The 20,264-nt window shown below is 44.2% G+C and overlaps 1 long non-coding RNA gene across 1 annotated transcript; it reads right to left on the bottom strand.

The window, feature by feature from the left end:
* Nucleotides 1-11,782: 11,782 nt before the first annotated feature.
* On the bottom strand, nt 11,783-13,725 carry LOC141584640 (uncharacterized). Its single transcript, XR_012517813.1, has 2 exons — nt 13,666-13,725; nt 11,783-12,471 (listed from the first exon to the last, which is right to left on the bottom strand). It is a non-coding gene; the product is annotated as an uncharacterized LOC141584640 (long non-coding RNA).
* Nucleotides 13,726-20,264: the final 6,539 nt, after the last annotated feature.

The following is a 20,264-nucleotide window of genomic DNA, read 5'->3' on the forward strand; positions in this document are numbered from 1 at the left end:
GTTGCATAGGTACACACATGGCAGTGTGATTTGCTGCCTTCCTCCCCTTCACCCATTTCTGGCATTTCTCCCCATGCCATCCCCCCCAACTCCCCACCCCCCGCTGTCCCTCCCCTATTCCCCCCCCAACAGACCCCAGTGTGTGATGCTCCCCTCCCTGTGTCCATGTGTTCTCATCGTTCAACACCCGCCTATAAGTGACAACATGTGGTGTTTGATTTTCTGCTCCTGTGTCTGTCAGTTTACTGAGAATGATGGTTTCCAGGTTCATCCATGTCCCTACAAAGGACACGAACTCATCGTTTTTGATAGCTGCATAATATTCCATGGTGTCTATGTGCCACATTTTCCCTGTCCAGTCTCCCATCGATGGGCATTTGGGTTGGTTCCAAGTCTTTGCTATTGTAAACAGTGTTGCAGTGAACATTCGTGTATGAACTTTTTAAAAACAACACATACACCATATCCTAGTGCTCTAGAATTCAGGCTTTGCAATAACTCTCACTGGCTTTCTCCATAGCCTGGATTTGGTTTCTATCTTCCATAGTTCTTGTGATGGAAGGGAGGGAGACAAGGTGCACATGACTTCACACAGAAGTGATACTGTGTTACATGAAGAATATTATGATCTGAAAACAAGAAGAGAACTTCAGAGTCCTGGCCAAAACCAGGTAAAGCATTTAAACCTTTGAAACACTGCTTCTTGCAAACACTGTCTCTTGACTTTGCCTTATAGCAGTTTACAAAAACTCCCGAAAGATTCATTAAATCCTGGACACCAAATTATTCATAGAAATCGGCAGTGCAAGTTTGGTTAATTGCAAATACAGTTTCTTTGAATTTGTCAAGAAAAGCCCTTAATAAATTACACCTAATAAGTTAGTGGGAAGTCACTCTGTGAATAGAAGAAATGTACTTGGTATTTTCATGCTGGTTAGTCACAGTCATGTTCTAGATTTTAATGGTTCTTGCATAATTTCAGAAATCCCAATGAGGCAGCCTTTCACTGTTTGATCTGGATGTCCCAGCCAGTCTAATTTAGCAATCTTATTGATTTATTACTAAGTTTAGTTTTCCTGTTAGTAATGTATATGTGATCTGTATACTTCTTTCTGACTCAACCTTTTCCCTACTCTTTGGTTTACTCATTTATTTATTTATTTGGCCAACTAATATTTATTGAGCAACTGTAATGTGTAAGGCAGTGGTTTAATGCTGAAAGAGTATTGCCTGCTGCATCCCCAGAACGGACAACGTTTTGTACATAGCAGATGCTTAATAAATATTTGTTGAATGAAGGAGTGAACGCACGAATGAATGAAAACGTTTGATCTCTGTCTTGGAATTTCCATTCTAATGGGTGTACAGATAACAATCAAGCAAGCAAATAAATAAAATATTTGTAATCAGCAGTGAGGGCAATGGAGGAAAGGAAAGGAAACCCTGGGAGAAGTCAACCTGGAGAGCAGCAGAGAAATTACTTGAGTTAGTAGTTCAACCAAGGAAGGCTTTCAGGAGGAGGTGGCTCAGTTGTTCACAAGCCACCTCCTCCTGAAAGCCTTCCTTGGCTGAAGGAAGAGCAACTGAGGAATAGCACGTCTGGCCGAGGGAACTTGCAGTGCAAAGGTCCTGAGAAGGGAATGAAGATTAGGAAGAAGCCCAGTGGCTGCACTGAACATGGTGTGAGGACTGAACTGAACATGGTGTGAGGAGAGATTAGTGAAGTGGACAGGGACGAGATGATGGAAGGCTTTGCAGGCCACAATAAGAAGGTGAGCTTTTATTTTAAATATAATTGGAAGCCTTTGGAGCTTGCAAGCAATGAAATGACCTAACCTATACTCTGATGTGTATTTTTAATCATCGGATTGCTCTGGCTGCAAGGTGGAGAATGGAGTACAGAGAAGCAAGGGTGGGAAGAGGGAGGGCAGAAAGCAGGTAGTTGCCAATAACACAGGGGACAGATGGTGGCAGCTTAAACCAGGATGAGACCCTGGAACTGACCTTGTGTTTGCAGGTGCAGCCAGGCGGACCTGCTGATGAGGGCAGTCGGGGAGTCGGACAAGTTGATGAAGGAGGCCTTCCTGATTCTTTGGCTTTAGAAGCAGGGTACCTACCCTGGTGCTCTTTAAAGTCTTGGGGGAGACTTTGAAGGAACAATTTTGGGACGGGAAATGGCATCTAGGGCTTTGTTTGAGACAAGTCACATTGGAGGTTTCTTTCATCAGGCCCCTGCAGGATGAAGTTGGCCATAGTCTTGCCTCTTCTCTGTCTAGAAAATTTACCTTTAAGACTCTATTTGGGGCCGGGCGCGGTGGCTCAAGCCTATAATCCCAGCACTTTGGGAGGCTGAGGCAGGTGGATCACAAGGTCAAGAGATAGAGACCATTCTGGTCAACATGATGAAACCCTGTCTCTATTAAAAATACAAAAAAAAATTAGCTGGATGTGGTGGTGCACGCCTGTAGTCTCAGCTACTTGGGAGGCTGAGGCAGGAGAATTGCTCGAACCCAGGAGGCGGAGGTTGCAGTGAGCCGAGATCATGCCATTGCACTCCAGCCTGGGTAACAAGAGCGAAACTCCGTCTCAAAAAAAAAAAAAAAAAAAAAAAGACTCTATTCGGCATCGTTTTCTCTAGGAAGTCTTCTATATCAGTCACTTTTAAGCCATGATACGCTTCCCTAACAAGCAATTCCCAAAATCTCAGCTACTTACAGCAACGGTTTGCTTATTTCCCATGTCACAATGTTCATCATGGTCAGGTGCAGCTGGATTTCATGTCTTCTTCATTGCAAGACCCAGGCTGAATGAGCAGCCTTACATCTGGGGCGTTTGGGTCTACCGACAGAGAGAAGAAGACACACAGCGGAAGTCCACAATAGTTCTCGGCACACAATCCCTGCACTCGCATTTAATTGCCAAGCCATGTCACAAACCCAAGCCTGATGTCTTCAGGGTATGAAAACAGACTCCTTGCTCAAGGAAGGTCTTAAGAGTGTGGTGCCTGATAGGGAAGGGAAGTAGTTATTTTTGAAAAATATTAACTAGCATAGATACTGCTGGCTAGTGTAGAAACACTTTAGGTATGCAAGTTCGGCTGGGTGCGGTGGCTCACGCCTGTAATCCTAGCACTTTGGGACGCCAAGGTGGGTGGATCATGAGGTCAGGAGTTCAAGACCAGCCTGACCAACATGGTGAAACTCCATCTTTATTTTAAAAAAAAAAAAAAACGGTATACAAGTTCTCAGGCCCCACCCTAGACCCGAATCAGAACATTGCAGGAGACGGAGGCTGGAGGCCCAGTAATTTGTGGTTTATACAGCCCTGTAGGTGATTCTAAGGCATGCTCAAATCTGAGAGCCACTGATCTCATACACCTTCTCTGATCCTCTTCCTCCACTAACTAGGTCAATAGCATTTCCCTGACACATCCACATTTTATTACTGCTATTACCACGTTATGCTATTGATGCACAGGAACAATTATGTGGAGTCTTGCAGGTTACATTTGCCAACCAGCCTGTCTCTATGGATGCAGTTCATATGCTCTTGGGACTGCTGTTTTGGGCAGGATCAAGTGGTATCCGGGTTCCTGGAAGTCACTATCCTCTGCCTGTATACCCTCACCCCAGCCATTGCTCCATCTGCTAGACTGCTCCAGTTCCTGCAGCACCCCCAGGTAGAGAACGGTCGTGGTAACATGGTCTCTGTATGTAGGTTGATGCTCCAGCACCCCCAGGTAGAGAACGGTCTTGGTAACATGGTCTCTGTATGTAGGTTGATGCTCCAGCACCTCCAGGTAGAGAACACTCTTGGTAACATGGTCTCTGTATGTAGGTTGATGCCCCAGCACCCCCAGGTAGAGAACGGTCGTGGTAACATGGTCTCTGTATGTAGGTTGATGCCCCAGCATCCCCAGGTAGAGAACACTCTTGGTAACATGGTCTCTGTATGTAGGTTGATGCTCCAGCACCCCCAGGTAGAGAACGGTCGTGGTAACCTGGTCTCTGTTTGTAGGTTGATGTTCCTATAATTTAGCTTTAGCCAATCACCTTCTCCTGACTCCTAGTCATCAACTTGCTCGGCACTGTGTTCTCACTGGATTGCTACTCTGACAGCACGTTAGCAGTGTTACCTGCCTGCCCATCCAGCCTCCCGCCATCCACACTCTGCAAGCAACACTCTCTGGCCAGTGCAGGTCTGCTGTCAGAATACTGTTCCTTCAGGTCCTAACTGTCCAGGTTCCACTCCCGGCCTCTCCGGAACAAACGTATAATTCTTCAGAATCCTAGGGGCTCCAATTTGTATTTAGATGGTCAGGAAATACATGAAGAAGGGGTGTTAACTGCTTGTCCCTGTATAAATCAGGGCTGCACTGCATCCACCCCAGCCTGCATTGCACCTTGGTTTGTGCTTGGTGAGTACCTAATACACAGTGATCATCATAACACTAACGCTGTTAACCCTGCTTGAGCACTCAGCATGTATCAGGCAATCCATTACTTAATTCTCACAACCATCTTAATAAGTAGAAATGGTGGGCTGGGCATGGTGGCTCACGCCTGTAATCCCAGCACTGTGGGAGGCCAAGGTGGGTGGATCAGCTAAGGTCAGGAGTTCGAGACCAGCCTGGCCAACATAGTACAACCCCATCTCTACTTAAAAAAAAAAAAAAAAAAATACAAAAATTAGCCCAGCATGGTGGTGCATGCCTCTATCCCAGCTTCTTGGGAGGCTGAGGCAGGATAATCTCTCCAACCCAGGAGGTGGAGCTTGCAGTGAGCCGAGATCACGCCACTGCACCCCAGCGTGGGCGAAGGAATGAGGCTCTATCTCAATAAAAAAGAAGTAGAAACGGTGACTGTCCCACTTTATAGTTGAGAAAATGGAGACTCAGAGAGGTATGCCTGAGATCATACAGCTACTGTCATAAATCTTGGATTCAAAGCCTGTTTTAGAGCATATTCATAGAAATTATGAGACACAAGGTCAACAGCTAGGAAGGTGATTGCCGTTAAAAATATAGTTTCCAAGAGAAGGGAGCACACCAGGCCACGGGGGCCACCCACGAAGTACTGGAATAGCTCACGGGCAGAGAGAGAGAGAGGGAGCTGTGGGCAGGAGCCTCTGCTGGGGTTTCTGAGTGTTGACCGGGCAAGGTAGGGTAAGCAGACCTAGGATTGGCTATTTCAAATAATTTCATATGGGCTGTCCCTAGCTGTGGGCAAGCCAACTGTGGCCCGGAGTGTGACAGCCTGACACAAACGGTGGCCGGAGTGTGGCCTCTGGATTGGTTGGTTTGCATTTAAAAAGCACATTCACAGGTGAGTTGTTCGCTATCACTAGGAACTAGCTAACTCTGGAAGGGGCAGTCCCTCCAGGGTCAGAAGGACCCAGATACCAAGCATCAGAATACAGTAAATAAAAGACACGGCTAATACAAAGCCAGGCAATCAGATTCCAGAGCTGATCGCCCTGTGCAACCATTTTTGCCCTGGGGGTGGGTATGCGGGTGTCTGGGAAGGGGTGTGATGTGTAGACCTCATGCATCCGTGCCTGTTTCTCTCGGACATTTCCCTGTGGGTTATTCATTACCTCTCCCCTTTAGCCTGGTAAGTGGGGATTATCATTTCAGGCCAAAGAAACCAAGGACATGAGTCTTGCACCAAATCTTCCAACCCGTAAGCAACACAGCTGGGACTTGGACTCAGATCTGAGTGAGGCCAGGTAACTCAAAACCCCAAGTGGTGTTCAGCGTGAAGTTTGCATTCGAGGAGGACCCGCTGCTCCGTGAGCCTAGACAGAGCCATTCCCATGGGTTTACACCAGGGGTCTAAATAAACGGACCTAATCCAGCACATCCCAGCTCAGAGATGACCATGTGACCACGAATGCCCAGGAAACAGACCAGCCGGTTCACAGGAAGATGTGGAAGGGACACAGCCTTTAGAATCAGGCAGACATAGGCTTGGTTACTGAATCGGCCACTTTCTGTTTAAGCTTGAGCAAACTTCAGCCTCTCTGGGTTTCTGTAAATGAAAATAATAACCTCAAGCTCACAAGGTTTCGAGAGGATTAAATATAAATCCATGTACAAAGCCCCCGGCTCATCATAGTCACTTAGCAAATGTTAGTTGCCTTCCTCTAATTCAAGGGGCTATGACAGGCAGATGGGAGGTTGTGGGCCCGGTTGGTTAGCCGAGGAGGGCAGACAGGCGGGAAGTAAGGGCCAGGTTGGAAACCAGTGGTAAGAATCACCAGGTAGCCACAGTCACAAAGGCTGGCAGGCCAGCTGGGATTGCTCAGTGACTCACCTGAGGGTTTAATGTGACTGTCCTGAGGTTACAAAAACCCTGAATTAGGAGCCAAGAGCACACAGAGAAAGCAGGGAGCAAAGGGTCTGCAGGGAAAGAGGTCAACATTTGCTGGAGGAATTCTAAATAAGCTTCCAAGGATTTGGCACAAGGGGTTTAGAGTTCCACAAGAGAGAGAAAGAGCTCTGACATCAGCCTCTGTCATCTGGAATCAGAAAACACTGTAGAGAAATGAGCCACAAAGGCAAACACCTTGTCTGGAGTGTGCTTCCCAAGGGCAGAATGAGACAGCCAATCTGCTGAGCCACCACTCGGCCCCACAGCTATTCATCCATTCATTCACCGGTTCATCCAACCACTGCCCACTGAGCACCTCCCACTAATTCAGGTGGTCAGAGAATGATAAGAAAAATACAGCTTCCATTGCCGGGGAACTCGAAGTCAGCCACAAGAGACAGATCTGTAAATAAATAATTACAGCACGATGAGATGTGGCTGTAGGCTGTTGGGAGCAAGAGGATGAAGTAGCTGGAGAATCGAGCACCAGAGAAGAGATGGCATGTCTATTTATTGCAAGGTGAATAAGAGTTCACCAAGAGAAGAAAGCTATTTCAAAAAGAGGTAACAGTGTGAGCCAGGACATGGAGATGATAAAGGGAAGCCATCTCAGGAGTACAGAGAAGTTCAGTCCTGCTGGAATGCAGAACTTTAAAAATGGAGTGGAAACAATGCAATGTCATTGTTCTCATCTTACTGCTGAAGAAACTGAGTTGCCAATGCTACACAGAGAATACTTGGTAGAACAGAGAATCAAGTCGATATTCTTTGCCTCTACAGCCCACGTTATTTCTATTCCAGCACATTTTCTTCTGTGGACAGTGTTTTAACTAGTTTGTAAGTCAGTATTTTGGAACTCAGAGTAATTTTCCTCTACTGCTTCAGCAATGAACAATTTATCTGAAAAAAAAAAAAGAGTCAAGATATAGATTCAATTACATGTAAATTTAGTATATAAAGGAGGCATTTGCTACCTCTAAGGAAAGGATGGATTATTTAGTAAATTGGGTTAGCGCAATTGGCTAACCATTTGTGAATAATGCCGTATATCTTTTACCAAAATAAATTCTACATGGCCTAAAGAATTTAGTATTAACAAATATAAAGCCATTAAGGTACTGGCAGAAAATAGATTAATATAAAGGCTTTTTCTATGCATGACACCGAATAAATTGTACAGAAAGCCTTGATAAATACACCTGCATACATAAATGAGTCAACTTCTGCTTCCAGCCGTGACAGAGAAACTGACACTGGAATTGTTCTCCCACAATAAAAATTTAGGAAATTGAACAAAACACATAAAATAAATAATTGTTTTCGGGCATTAAACAAGAGGTGGCATAGGACTGTGATATCTGAAAGGAGAATTACAAGGGCAGCACTCAGGTCCCCTGGCTTTCTGTCTAAGGCACTTTCTGGACCGTGATCCAGGGAGGGGACCAGCAGAGCACAGTGGCCTTGCTGAGTTGAGAAACAGAGATTGTAGTTTGTGGAGACCTATACAGCTGGACATCAGACCCAGGCACCGGAGGGGAAGAAGCTACTCAATAAAAGAAGCTCCATAAATCCGCACGCGCCCCCTCTTGAGTCTTCAGTCAAATACTAAATGGCACATGCTTCAGTGATACTCCATGAGGCTGGACAAAGAACAACTATCGGGTGACTGTAAACTGAGCAATTCTCAGAGCTTACGGAGACATGGGAGACATTTGAATTGTGACTAGCCATAGTGGGATGAAATCACTGAACTCCAGGTACATTTGGAAGAGACAACATAAAGGTCATGCTTCAGAAATAGGGCTCAGGCAAACCTAGAGAAAGACTGCTCCAGAATTGTCCCCAACAAGTCTCCAAAAAGCCAAGCTGCTCCACAGGAACTTAGCTACCTGACAAGGCAGAATTTCACGTGTGTGTGTGTGTGTGTGTGTGTGTGTGTGTGTGTGTGTGTGTTCTGAGATGGAGTCTCTGTGTGTGTGTGTGTTCTGAGACAGAGTCTCGCTCTGTTGCCCAGGCTGGAGGGCAGCGGCACAGTATCGGCTCACTGCAACCTCTGCCCGGGTTCAAGCGATTCTCCTGCCTCAGCCTCCCAAGTAGCTGGGATTACAGGTGCCTGCCATCATTTCTGGCTAATTTTTTGTATTTTTAGTAGAGATGAGGTTTCACCACTTAGGCCAGGTTGGTCTCAAACTGCTGACGCCAGGTGATTGGCCTGTCATGGCCTCCCGAAGTGCTGGGATTACAGGCGTGAGCCACTGTGCCAGGCCAGCTCTTTAAAGCACATCAACACAGTCTAAATACCGAATAATATAACATTTACAATGTCAAGCACACATAAAAACTTGACAGATGTGTAAAGAAGCAGGAAAATGTGAGCAAGAAAATTAAACCCATAATTTAAAAATCCAATATATATAAACCCAAAATGACTGAGATTATGCAAACAGCAGGCACAAATACTTTTAATCAGGTACTATAAATATGCTCAATGATTTCAAGAGAATTTAAAGTTGTTCATAGTATTTTCTCATTACACTTTTAATAATCAGATTCTGCAGCGGCATTGCTGCTCTCATTGCTAATATCAGTAATGTGTTCTCTCTTTTTCCTGATCAGTCCAGCAAGAAATTTTCAAATTTCATTTATCTTCTTTAACAAACAAGCTTTTTTTAAAAAAAAATTATTTTCTTTATTGGTTTTCAGCTGTTTATTTCCTTTTTCCAGTCTGACTTTCATCATTTTCTTTCTTCTCTTTACTTTGGATTTATTTACTCTTCATTGTTCTTGCTTTTTAAGGTGGAAGCAAAAAGACTTGTCTTCTTTTTATTTGAGACTTGTCTTCTTTTCTAATACAGGTGTTTAGTGCTATGAATTTCCCTCCAAGTACCGCTTTGTAACACTCCGCAAATTTTGATAGACTGTTTGCACTTCTGTTCAGTTCCTAGTACTTTTCAGTTGACCTTTTGATTTTGTTTTTTGACCCACAAGTTATTCAGAAAAGGCTTTTGTTTCCAAATAAATTCCAACATTCTTATTTTTTAATTTAATTTTATTTATTTATTTATTTTTAAATTGCATTTTAGGTTTGGGGGTACGTGTGAAGAACATGCAAGATTGTTGCATAGGTACACACATGGCAGTGTGATTTGCTGCCTTCCTTCCCCTCACCTATCTCTGTCATTTCTCCCATGCTATCTCTCCCCACCTCCCCAGCTCCATTTCCCCCCAACATTCTTTTAGGGAACTGGTACTATTCCCAGCCCCGTTGAGAACTGAATACTGCTCCTCCGAATTATTTCGGATGGTTCTTTCCCTAGTGCTCAAGGGAGACTTCGAATACATTTGAGATCTTTCTTTGTGCAACTCTCTTCTCCTCATTAAGGCACTGATGCAATCACATGACTCACTTTGTTTGTTTCCTGTCTCTCAAGGATTACTGTGTTCTTTTTTGCCTGATTCCCGTGTGTTGAAAACTATAGTTTTATTGATTCTGTCTGCTTGTTTTTGAGTTGTTTCATGTGAGAGGTTAATCTGTTTCTTATTACTCCATTTTGGTCGGAAGCAGAAGTCCTTACACTATTTACTTTTTAAGTAAAAAATTAACAATATATTTGGGATTTATAAAATGTGCAAGTAAATTGCTTGAAAAAAGTAGCACAGAGTTCTGGTGGAGATAAATAAAAGTATATATCTACAAGGTTTGTACATTATATATGAAGTGGCATGAGACTATTGGGAGATATATGATAATGTGTTAAAGATCTACTGTAGAGAAATCAATATAAAGTAAAACAAAGAAATACAGCTAATAATCTAGTAAAGGAGATAATATGGCATATGAAAATGCTCAGTTAATCCAAAGCAGAAAAAACACATGAAAAAGATGGAACAAAGAAAAAATAACAAAAAGGTAGACCTACGCCCAACATATTAATAATGACATAGTAAATCGTATAAACATTCCAATTAAAAGGTAGAGATTGGGCCAGGCACGGTGGCTCACGCCTGTGATCCCAGCACTTTGGGAGGCCGAGGCGGGCGGATTACGAGGTCAACAGATCGAGACCATCCTGGTCAACATGGTGAAACCCCGTCTCTACTAAAAATACAAAAAATTAGTTGGGCATGGTGGCACGTGCCTGTAATCCCAGCTACTCAGGAGGCTGAGGCAGGAGAATTGCCTGAACCCAGGAGGCGGAGGTTGCGGTGAGCCGAGATCATGCCATTGCACTCCAGCCTGGGTAACAAGAGCGAAACTCCGTCTCAAAAAAAAAAAAAAAAAAAAAAGTAGAGATTGACTCATTTCCATCATGTCTAGAAGAAACACATTTTAAATTTAAAGATACAGGTTAATAACAAGCAAAAGATAAACGTTATCCCTGTAAATGTCAGTCATAAAGAAACAGAAATGTCTATATTATATCAAAGACTTCTAAGCAAAGAATATTACTAGAAATCAAAAGGATAGTTTATAATAATAAAAGAGTAAATGCTTCAGAAATTCATAGGGATCCTAAATGTGTGTCAATGTCACTACAGATCTCCAAACTCTTGAAGCAAAAACAGAATTAAAGCACTTAGGCTATTCAAATCTTTTGTTTCAGTACTGAATTTTTCCTTGTATATTTTAATAATTAATAAAAGAGATATGCTAAAATCTATGATTGTGTTTTTTCATTTCTTTTCTAGAATTCTTTTTCTGTCCATTTTTGTTTTATATACCCTGTACCTACGTCACTAAGTGCATAAACATTTATTACTTGTTATAACTTACTGATAGTTTGGTCCCTTTTCATTAAATAATATTTGCCTTAATTTCTACTCATTCTTCTTTCCTTAAAATCCACTTGGTCTAATTTTGGTCTACTTAATCAGTTTTCTTTTATTTAATGTTTGCATGATATACCTTTTGTTTCCACCTCTTTTCTCTTTCTTTCTTTCTTTTTTTTTTTTTTTTGAGATAGAGTCTAGCTCTGTCACCCAGGCTGGAGTGCTGTGGTACCATTTTGGCTCACCAAAACCTCCCTGCCTCCAGGGTTCAAGCAATTCTCCTGCCTCAGCCTCCTGAGTAGCTGGGATTATAGGTGTGTATCATCACACCCAGTTAATTTTTGTAATATTAGTAGGGATGAAGTTTCACCATGTTGGCCAGGCTGGTCTCAAACTCCTGACTTCAGGTGATCCATCCACCTCAGCCTCCCAAAGTGCTGGGATTACAGGCATGAGCCACCACACCTGGCCAGTCCAAAGGTTTTCTTTGCATTTATCCTGCTTGGAGCTCATAGTGCTTCCTGATTATGTGCTTTGATGACTCTCTTCAATACTGTGTTGGAAAACTCTCAAACATTGACTCATTTAAGTTACTTCTGCCTGATTATCTTTCTCTTTTTTTCTGAAACTCTAATTATACATCTTTTTACCATGAACCATATATCTCTTCTGTATTTATTTCTTCCTTTTTCTGGTCTGGATATTTTCTTTACCATTATGTAATGCCCTTCTTTGTCTTTTTTTATTTTTGTTGGTTTTGTCTGTTACGTTAGAAACTAGGATTGCAACCCCTGTTTATTTTCTGTTTTCTGTTTACTTGGTAGATTTTCCTTCATCCCTTTATTTGGAACCTATGTGTGTCTTTGTATGTGAGATGGGTCTCTTGAATACAGCATACCAGTAGGTCTTGGTTCTCTATTTAGCTTGCTATTCCGTGTCTTTCAATTGGAGCGTTTAGCCCATTTACGTTTAAGGTTCTTGTCTGAAAAGAATCTTATTTCTGCCTCTCACATGAAGCTTAGTTTTGCCAGACATGGAATTCTGGGTGGGAAATTTTTTTCTTTAATAATGTTGAATATTGGCCTCCAATCTCTTCTGGCTCATAGGGTTTCTGCTGAGAATTCCACTGTTAGTCTGATAGGCTTCCCTTTATGGGTTACCTGGCTTTTCTCTCTGGCTGTCTTTAACATTTTTTCTTTCACTTCAACTTTGGAGAATCTGATGATTATGTGTCTTGGGGATGATCTTCTCACGGCATATCTTACTGGGGTCTCTGCTTCTCCTGAATTTCCTGTCTAGCTAGGTTGGGGAAGTTCTTCTGGATGATATCCTGAAATAAAATTTCCAGATTAGTTCCATTCTCCAATCAGTTATAGATTTGGTCCCTTTAAATAATCCCGTATTTCTCAGAGGTTTTGTTCATCCCTTTTCATTCTTTTTTCTCTATTCTTGTTTGCCTGTCTTATTTCAGAAAGATAGTCTTCAGGCTCTGAGATTCTTTCCTCTCCTTGGTCTATTCTGCTATTAATGCTTGTGACTGCATGGTGAAGTTATTGTGTGTTTTTCAGCTCTATGAGGTCAGTTACGTTCTTCTCTACACTGGCCATTTGGCTGTCAGCTTCTGCATTGTTTTATCGTGATTATTGGCTTATTCACATTGGGTTATAATGTGCTCCTTTAGCTCAGTGAAGTTCATTTTTATCCCCATTCTGAAGCCTACTTCTGTCATCTCAGCCTCAGCCCTGAACCCTTGCTGGAAGGAAGGAACCCCTTTCTTCCATTTGAAGAGCTCCCCTGTGTGAAGGCTGGGAAGGAAGTCCAAGGGGATGTCGGAGGCTCAGGTTTCTGAGATTCGAAGGGTCATAATCAGCAGTAATGATATTAAGCACTTGTCAAATGGGCAACACTCAACATGCATTATCTCATGTAGTCCTCAGAACAGCCAATAAGGCGGGTGCTTCTTGTAGTCCCGTGTTACAGGTGATGAAACTGAGGCTTACAGAGAGCCTGTGGCTGGCCTGAGGTTGCACAGCTGGGGAGTGGCTGAGCCAAGATCTGAAGTAACGCTGAGTGTCCCTGGCCACCTCACCCTTCCACCACTTGCTGAGGGGAGTGGGTAATGGCATCAGCACTGTAGGGGTGTTGAGGGGATGTGATTGAATTGGGGCACTGAGGACCACACGGAAGCAAGGAGAGAGTGAGTGTAATGGAAGAGGACTGGGGCTGGGGTGAATAAAAGCCTGATTGCAGTGAGCAGCAGTGGGGGAAGTGGGAGAAGGAAATGAAGATCGATATGGTCAATTCTGTATTGATTCACTGTGTTGTCAAGTGAGGCTTTCTTTAGGAAGTGGAGATTGTGTCAGGGTGCAGGCCAAGGGGCAGAAGCCACATGGAGAGAATGTTAGCGTTTGAAGGAGAGGTTGACTGATATAGTAAAGGGTGAGGAACTTCAGCCCAGATGAGAGGCTGCCCGGACGGGAGGACTAACCTTGGCAGGAAGAAAGAGAGAGAAGTGAACACGTACCGAGCAGGGACTGTGCCCTCGGTGCCCGTCTTGGCACTGCTCCATTCCTTATTTCATTTATTTATTTATCTGAAATAGAAATGATCTCATTTATTTATCTGAAATAGAAATGATCTCATTTGACAGATGAGGAAATTCAGAATCAGAAATAAGATGACTGACCTCCCAAATCCGCACAGCCAGAAAGTGACCAGGCAGGAGACAGACCCATGCCTGTTGACTCCGAAGCCTGTGTCATTTCTTCCATGACGCGCTGCCACTGACCGTTGGGGAAGTGGGAAGTGGGGAGAGGGGGAACGACCCGAGGGTGTGGGAGGCGGAAGGGACAGGGAAGTTAGGGAGTTCATCATTTGCTGAGAAAGACGGGAAAGGGGTGAAGAGGGAGGGTCCTAAATAGCTGGGGTGGGGAACTTAGCAGGGAGCAAAGGGCTCAGATCCAGGCCAGGAACCAGGGGTCTCAGACTCTGAGGTACAGAAAAGGCACGGGGACACCGATGCCCTTAGGAATTACGGAGCCTCACTTCTCTCTTCTCCTGGCCAGGGTGTTTCTGTGTGTGTTTGTGAGTTTAAGTGTGTGACTATGTGAGTATACGTAAAGTGTGAATATGTGTAAGTGTATATATGAGTGTGTGTGAATTTATGTGCATATGTGAGAGGCAGTATGTATTATATGTTGTGTATGTGTGAGTATATGTAGTTGGCGTGTATGTGTGATTGTGAGTACGTGTGTGTATCTGTGCGAGTGTATGTGTGTGGCTGTGTTATACTGTTATACATGTAAGATGTGTGTGAATATGTGTGAGTGTATACATGTGTCTGTGAGTGTCCGTGAGTGTGCCTGTGTGGTTGTGTGTGTGTGTGGGTGTGACAGTGTGAGTATATATAAGGGGGTGTGTGCATGCATGTGCTTGGCAAATGGAAAAAAAGAAGCCTCCCCGGGCCAGCAGCTGGAACACAAATGCGTCCCTCTGAAATAAATGAACTGTCTGCACCGCCGGCTGCAGCGTCAGGCTGGCCTCGAGCTACATGACAGGCTTCCAGAGGCTCTGGGCTGTGCTGTCCGTGTCCTGGTGCTCAGGATCACCCCTTAGCATGGCCCCCAGCCCCAGGGCACAAAGACACATCTCTGTTAGGACTGAAGGGGCACCTTTAGGCGAGAGCTAACTCTCATAGAGTATGGAGATGCCTGCCAATCACACTCGGGACTCTTCAGTGGGGTCTCCTGGCCCAAAGTGTGCCTGTTTTCTGTATATCGAGTCTGCATAGGAAATCCAGGTGCTCAGAGTTATAACCTCATTTTTTTTTTTTTTTTTTTTGGTTAATAAAGTACAAGTGGCAGGGATTGAATGAGAGAGAGAGAGGCAAGGGGGTATAAACAAGAGTTATCTTGTTTACCTACATGATGGACATACTTCATTCATTCATCCATTCATTCATTCTACAGACTTTATCAGACCCATATAATGGGCCAGGGACTACGCTAGACGCTGGAAATAAAGCAGGGACACTCATGCCATCCCTGTTTCATGATACGAGGCTCAGGAAACGCACACACTGAGCAGGTTATTATGCACGTTCATGTGTAGGAGAGACGAGGTGCGCTTGGACCTCGTAACATAGCCCTTGGGGCGGGTGGGGAGCAGTGATACAGGTGACAAGGGCTTTCAAAGAAGAAGCACTTTTGGGGAGCGGGAACCACCTTTGTGCTCTCCAAGGTGCTCCCTGCCCATGTGAGACACCCGGCCCTTGGGGGACCATACCCCCAGGGAAAAAAGCCTGATGCCCCTGCCGGCTTACCTCCCAGGGATGGAGTTGCAATGAGCCTCCATCCCAGGATAAGGCAACAGGCCAGCAGCAACCCAGGACCCCACTCTCACCTCTCCTAACTCCAGTCTGCAGGCTTTGATTCATTCATGCCCCTGGGATTTGAGGATTCCGGTTGTTAGGCCACATCCTTGCATCAATCTACTCACTCTCTGGCCAGATTCAAAGCTAAGTCTAACTTAGTTCCACAGACCCCAAGATGACGTTTCCATCATCTAGTCGCCAATTTTTGAAAGCCACCGATCCTGAGTCTACGGCCATACCACCCTGAACCCACCCAATCTCATCTGAAAGCCACCAGTCTTGAGATCTTGGTACGTAATGGCACTGTACTAAATCCTTTATATCCATCATTCATTCATTTATTCATTCATGGAACTGATTTTTATAAAGCACTGCCTACGCACTAGGCAGAGTTCTAGATGCTGCGAATATAGTAGTGAACAAAGTACACAATATTTTTACCCTAATTGTGGGGAGACCCATGATACAAAAAGGAGACAGTGAGCGTATAACATAGTGACAGACAGTGGTAAGTGACATTTGTTCTACTAGGTACTCCATCTTTAAAAAGTAGGTGGTTTCATACCCATTTTAGAGAAATAGAAACTGAGACTTAAGGCTTTTCACTATCACATAGTCAAGCCATTGTGAAAGAATAAAACATTGTTTTCATTTACCCGTGTCTCCTCTCTGTCCTTTCTTCCTACCATCCTGCCTTAAAAAAGGTGGGAGGGGAACGCGGAGTACAGAATCTGAGCACCCTGTCCCTGCGTGAGGCTGCCCTCACACTCAGGCAGAAACCATCTCTTCTCATTCTTTTTTTTTTTTTTTTAACTTTTTTGAGACAGAGCCTCACTCTGTTGCCCAGGCTGGAGTGCAGTGGTGTGATCTCAGCTCACCACAACTTCCACCTCCCAGGTTCCAGTAACTCTCCTGCGTCAGCCTCCTGAGTAGTTGGAATTACAGGCACATGCCTCCATGCCTGGCTAATTTTTTTGTATTTTTAGTAGAGATGGGGTTTCACCATGTTGGCCGGGCTAGTCTTGAACTCCTGACCTCATGATCCACCCACCTCGGCCTCTCAAAGTGCTGGGATTACAGGCGTGAGCCACCGCACAGCCTCTCCTCATTCTTTTTGTTTGTTTGTTTGAGACGGAGTTTCGCTCTTGTTACCCAGGCTGGAGTGCAATGGCGCGATCTTGGCTCTCCGCAACCTCCGCCTCCTGGGTTCAGGCAATTCTCCTGCCTCAGCCTCCTGAGTAGCTGGGATTACAGGCACGCGCCACCATGCCCAGCTGATTTTTTGTATTTTTAGTAGAGACGGGGTTTCACCATGTTGACCGGGATGGTCTCGATCTCTTGACCTCGTGATCCACCCGCCTCGGCCTCCCAAAGTGCTGGGATTACAGGAGTGAGCCACCACGCAGCCTCTCCTCATTCTTAATGAAAATGTCATGCAGAACCCAGTCACTAAGAGGTTCTCTGACCCTAGATCTTCTCTGGTTTTTCTCCCCTCCTCTTGTGCTGACAAATGCATTAATGTAAAAACAGAAAAGAAAACCAAGCAATTTGTCACAGGAATATCTTCCCTCCCGGCCTTCGTAATCAATTGCAGTGATTAATCAGTCACTCCCATGACTCTTCTGTGGAGGCTTCGTTTTTAATGGGCCCCCAAACTGGATCCTTGAATTTGCTGTTTCCAGAGACCATGTACATGTGCATGTGTGGACTCAAGTGCTCCTGATGGGGAGGAAGATTTTACTCCTAAGCGTCTGTGCTGGGCACTGTGCTGATTCCTTTGGCTGCATTACATCATCTTCTCCCACAGGTGATCTTACGGGGCTGCAGAAAGACGAGGTTTGTAGGCTGAGGTGACGCAGATGGTCAGAAGCGGAGCCGTGACGTGAAATTAAGTTTGTATTTCCAAAGCTTCAACAGGAATCATCTGCATCCTAGCTAATATGATAACCCTCATTTCTGTCACTTCAATCCATGTCCTCACCAGATGCTTACAAGCTTGTTCTCAAGGGCATCAAAATGCTTTGATGGTCTCCAAATCCCCCAACCTTACTTCCTGTCATTTGGTTTTGTCCTTAGGATGGAAGCATAACAACTCATCTTATCTTGCAAGTCATTTATTATTTTATTATTATTATTTTTTTATTGCATTTTAGGTTTTGGGGTACATGTGAAGAACATGCAAGATTGTTGCATAGGTACACACGTGGTGGTGTGATTTGCTGCCTTCCTCCCCATCACCTATATCTCGAATTTCTCCCCATGCTCTCTCTCCGCAACTCCCCACCCCCCATCCCTCCCCCATTTCCCCCCAATAGACCCCAGTGTGTAGTGCTCCCCTCCCTGTGTCCATGTGTTCTCATTGTTCAACACCCACCTATGAGTGAGAACATGCGGTGTTTGATTTTCTGCTCTTGTGTCAGTTTGCTGAGAATGATGGTTTCCAGTTTCATCCATGTCCCTACAAAGGACACAAACTCATCGTTTTTGATGGCTGCATAATATTCCATGGTGTATATGTACCACATTTTCCCTGTCCAGTCTATCATCGATGGACGTTTGGGTTGGTTCCAGGTCTTTGCTATCGTAAACAGTGCTGCAATGACATTTAAAACATAGACTTCATAAGCTCACAGAAGTCCTTGAGCTTCCCTGAGTCCTCCTGCTGCAAATCCTCACGAATTCTCCTGAAAGGGAGGTGGCAAGAAAATGCTAAAGACTTTAAAATCTTCAATCACATCACCTAAATTAATTTATCATGATGCTACAGCTATTGCTCAAGATATTGAGCAGTGATCTAGAAACTAGCAAGTGCGTTATAAAAGTTGATGAAAATTTGCATTCAGCACTTCTCGTCCGCAGCAACACAGTTGCCAAAGTGGTTTGAAGAGGACTCAGAAATCGTTTGAACATATTCATGTTCAATTAGGTTAAATATTTCCCTTGTAGTCACTACTGATTTGCACAGCAATCCAATCCAAAGGAACCAAAATGAACTGCTGCACATACCCAATTAATGTCGTTTTAATTCCAAGACAAATACGATCACAGTGAATTTCAACACACTGTCTAAATTCTTTTATTTGGGTATGCTAGATGACTGGTGTGTGGAATTAGTAGGCTGTGGGCTGCAGCTTAGCAACTGTTTACCAGGCAAAAGTTCTGGTTGTCATAGTGCTTGCTGTTTCAGGATGGGACCTGTGTGTCACATTATCTGTACTTAGGAAGAACCAGCAAAACACCAATAGGTACCAGCTATAGACAGAACACGGGCTTCCTTGGAACCTGTGTCTTTAAATTTTCCATCTCTACTACATCTAAAAATTAGCAAAAAAACATCATCTTATTTTTGCATGACACATCATGCCTAGGATCTCACACTTGTTTCCACAAAATTGATTGTAGGGATACTGCAGAAGGAATTGAAATCATAGAGAAGGGACTGGACTCCTCGATCTTTGAGACACCTTGAAACTCTAAAATTCTGGGATTGGCTAATACTCACTGGTTTGCTTGGATAGGAAGACATGATCACGTCACTGGCATAAGTACCGGATTACCTACACTTATATATTCATGCAGCAATTACATACTATTTACTGGGTTAGGCACTGAAGAAACAGAGATGAAATAACTAGCTGGTCCATGCCTCCTGGAGCACTGTGACCTGTGAAAAAGATCACTGCTATGCCTCCAGGAGAGTTTCTTCTCATTGCCTATTTGCCTGTCTGTATTGCCCGCTAGAACAGAAGGCTCCTGAGAGACAAGCTCATATCCTAGTCCCCAGTCTATCCCCAGACCCAGCGTAGAGCTTAGCACCTAAAAGATATTTAAACAATGTCAATTGGATGAATACATTTTTGGATGAATGATGTTATGGAGATATCATTAGAATACTGCAGGAATTTAGAGGAAAAAAATTGCAGATGGAAGACACACTTCAAGTCAGTAAATGTTGTATGAGACAGTGACTACATGCCAGACGTTGAGGTATTTAGACACAACAGCAAGCATGCCATAGCTTCTTCCCTTGAGGGGCTCTTGGCTCACTTGGTGATAGACATAAGTGACCAGGCAATTGAAACTCAGCGTAGCACGTGCTGGCATGCGGGTCAGAGCACTGGGCCTAGGAAACAGGAGGATTCCTTAGCCCAGGGACATGGTTTGACTCTGTGTTACCACCCAAATCTTCCGCGGAATTGTGATTCCCAGTGTTGGAGGAGGGGCCTGGTGGGAGGTAATTGAATCATGGGACAGACTTCCCCCTTGCTGTTTTACGATAGAGTTTTCATGAGATCCGGTTGTTCGAACGTGTGTAGAACCCCACCTTCGCTCTCTTTCCTTCTCTGGTCATGTCAATTATGTGTCAGCTTCCCCTTCTGTTATGATCGTGAGTTTCCTGAGGTCTCCCCAGAAACAGAAGCCTGCACAGCCCGCAGGACCAAGAGCTGATTAAACCTCTTTCTAAATTATCCAGTTTCAGGTATTTCTTTATAGTGGGGTGAAAACGGACTAATACACCCAGTATTGAGGGATTCAGAGTGCTGTCCTTTTGCGAGGAACAGAACACAGAGGCCTTGAAAATCCAAGGCACGTGCTGGGTGGCAGCATGGTGTCTGTAAGGGAAAATAGCAGGGAATCAGGCTGCGAAGACAGGTTTGGGGGTTATTGGAAGAAGACCTTGTATGTTAGGCCGATGAGTTGGAGTGTCGTCACCAGGTGATGGGGAGCACCTGATGGTTGTTGGGTGACAG

This window comes from Saimiri boliviensis, chromosome 5 (assembly GCF_048565385.1).
Source record: "Saimiri boliviensis isolate mSaiBol1 chromosome 5, mSaiBol1.pri, whole genome shotgun sequence".
Classification (NCBI taxonomy): Eukaryota; Metazoa; Chordata; class Mammalia; order Primates; family Cebidae; genus Saimiri; species Saimiri boliviensis.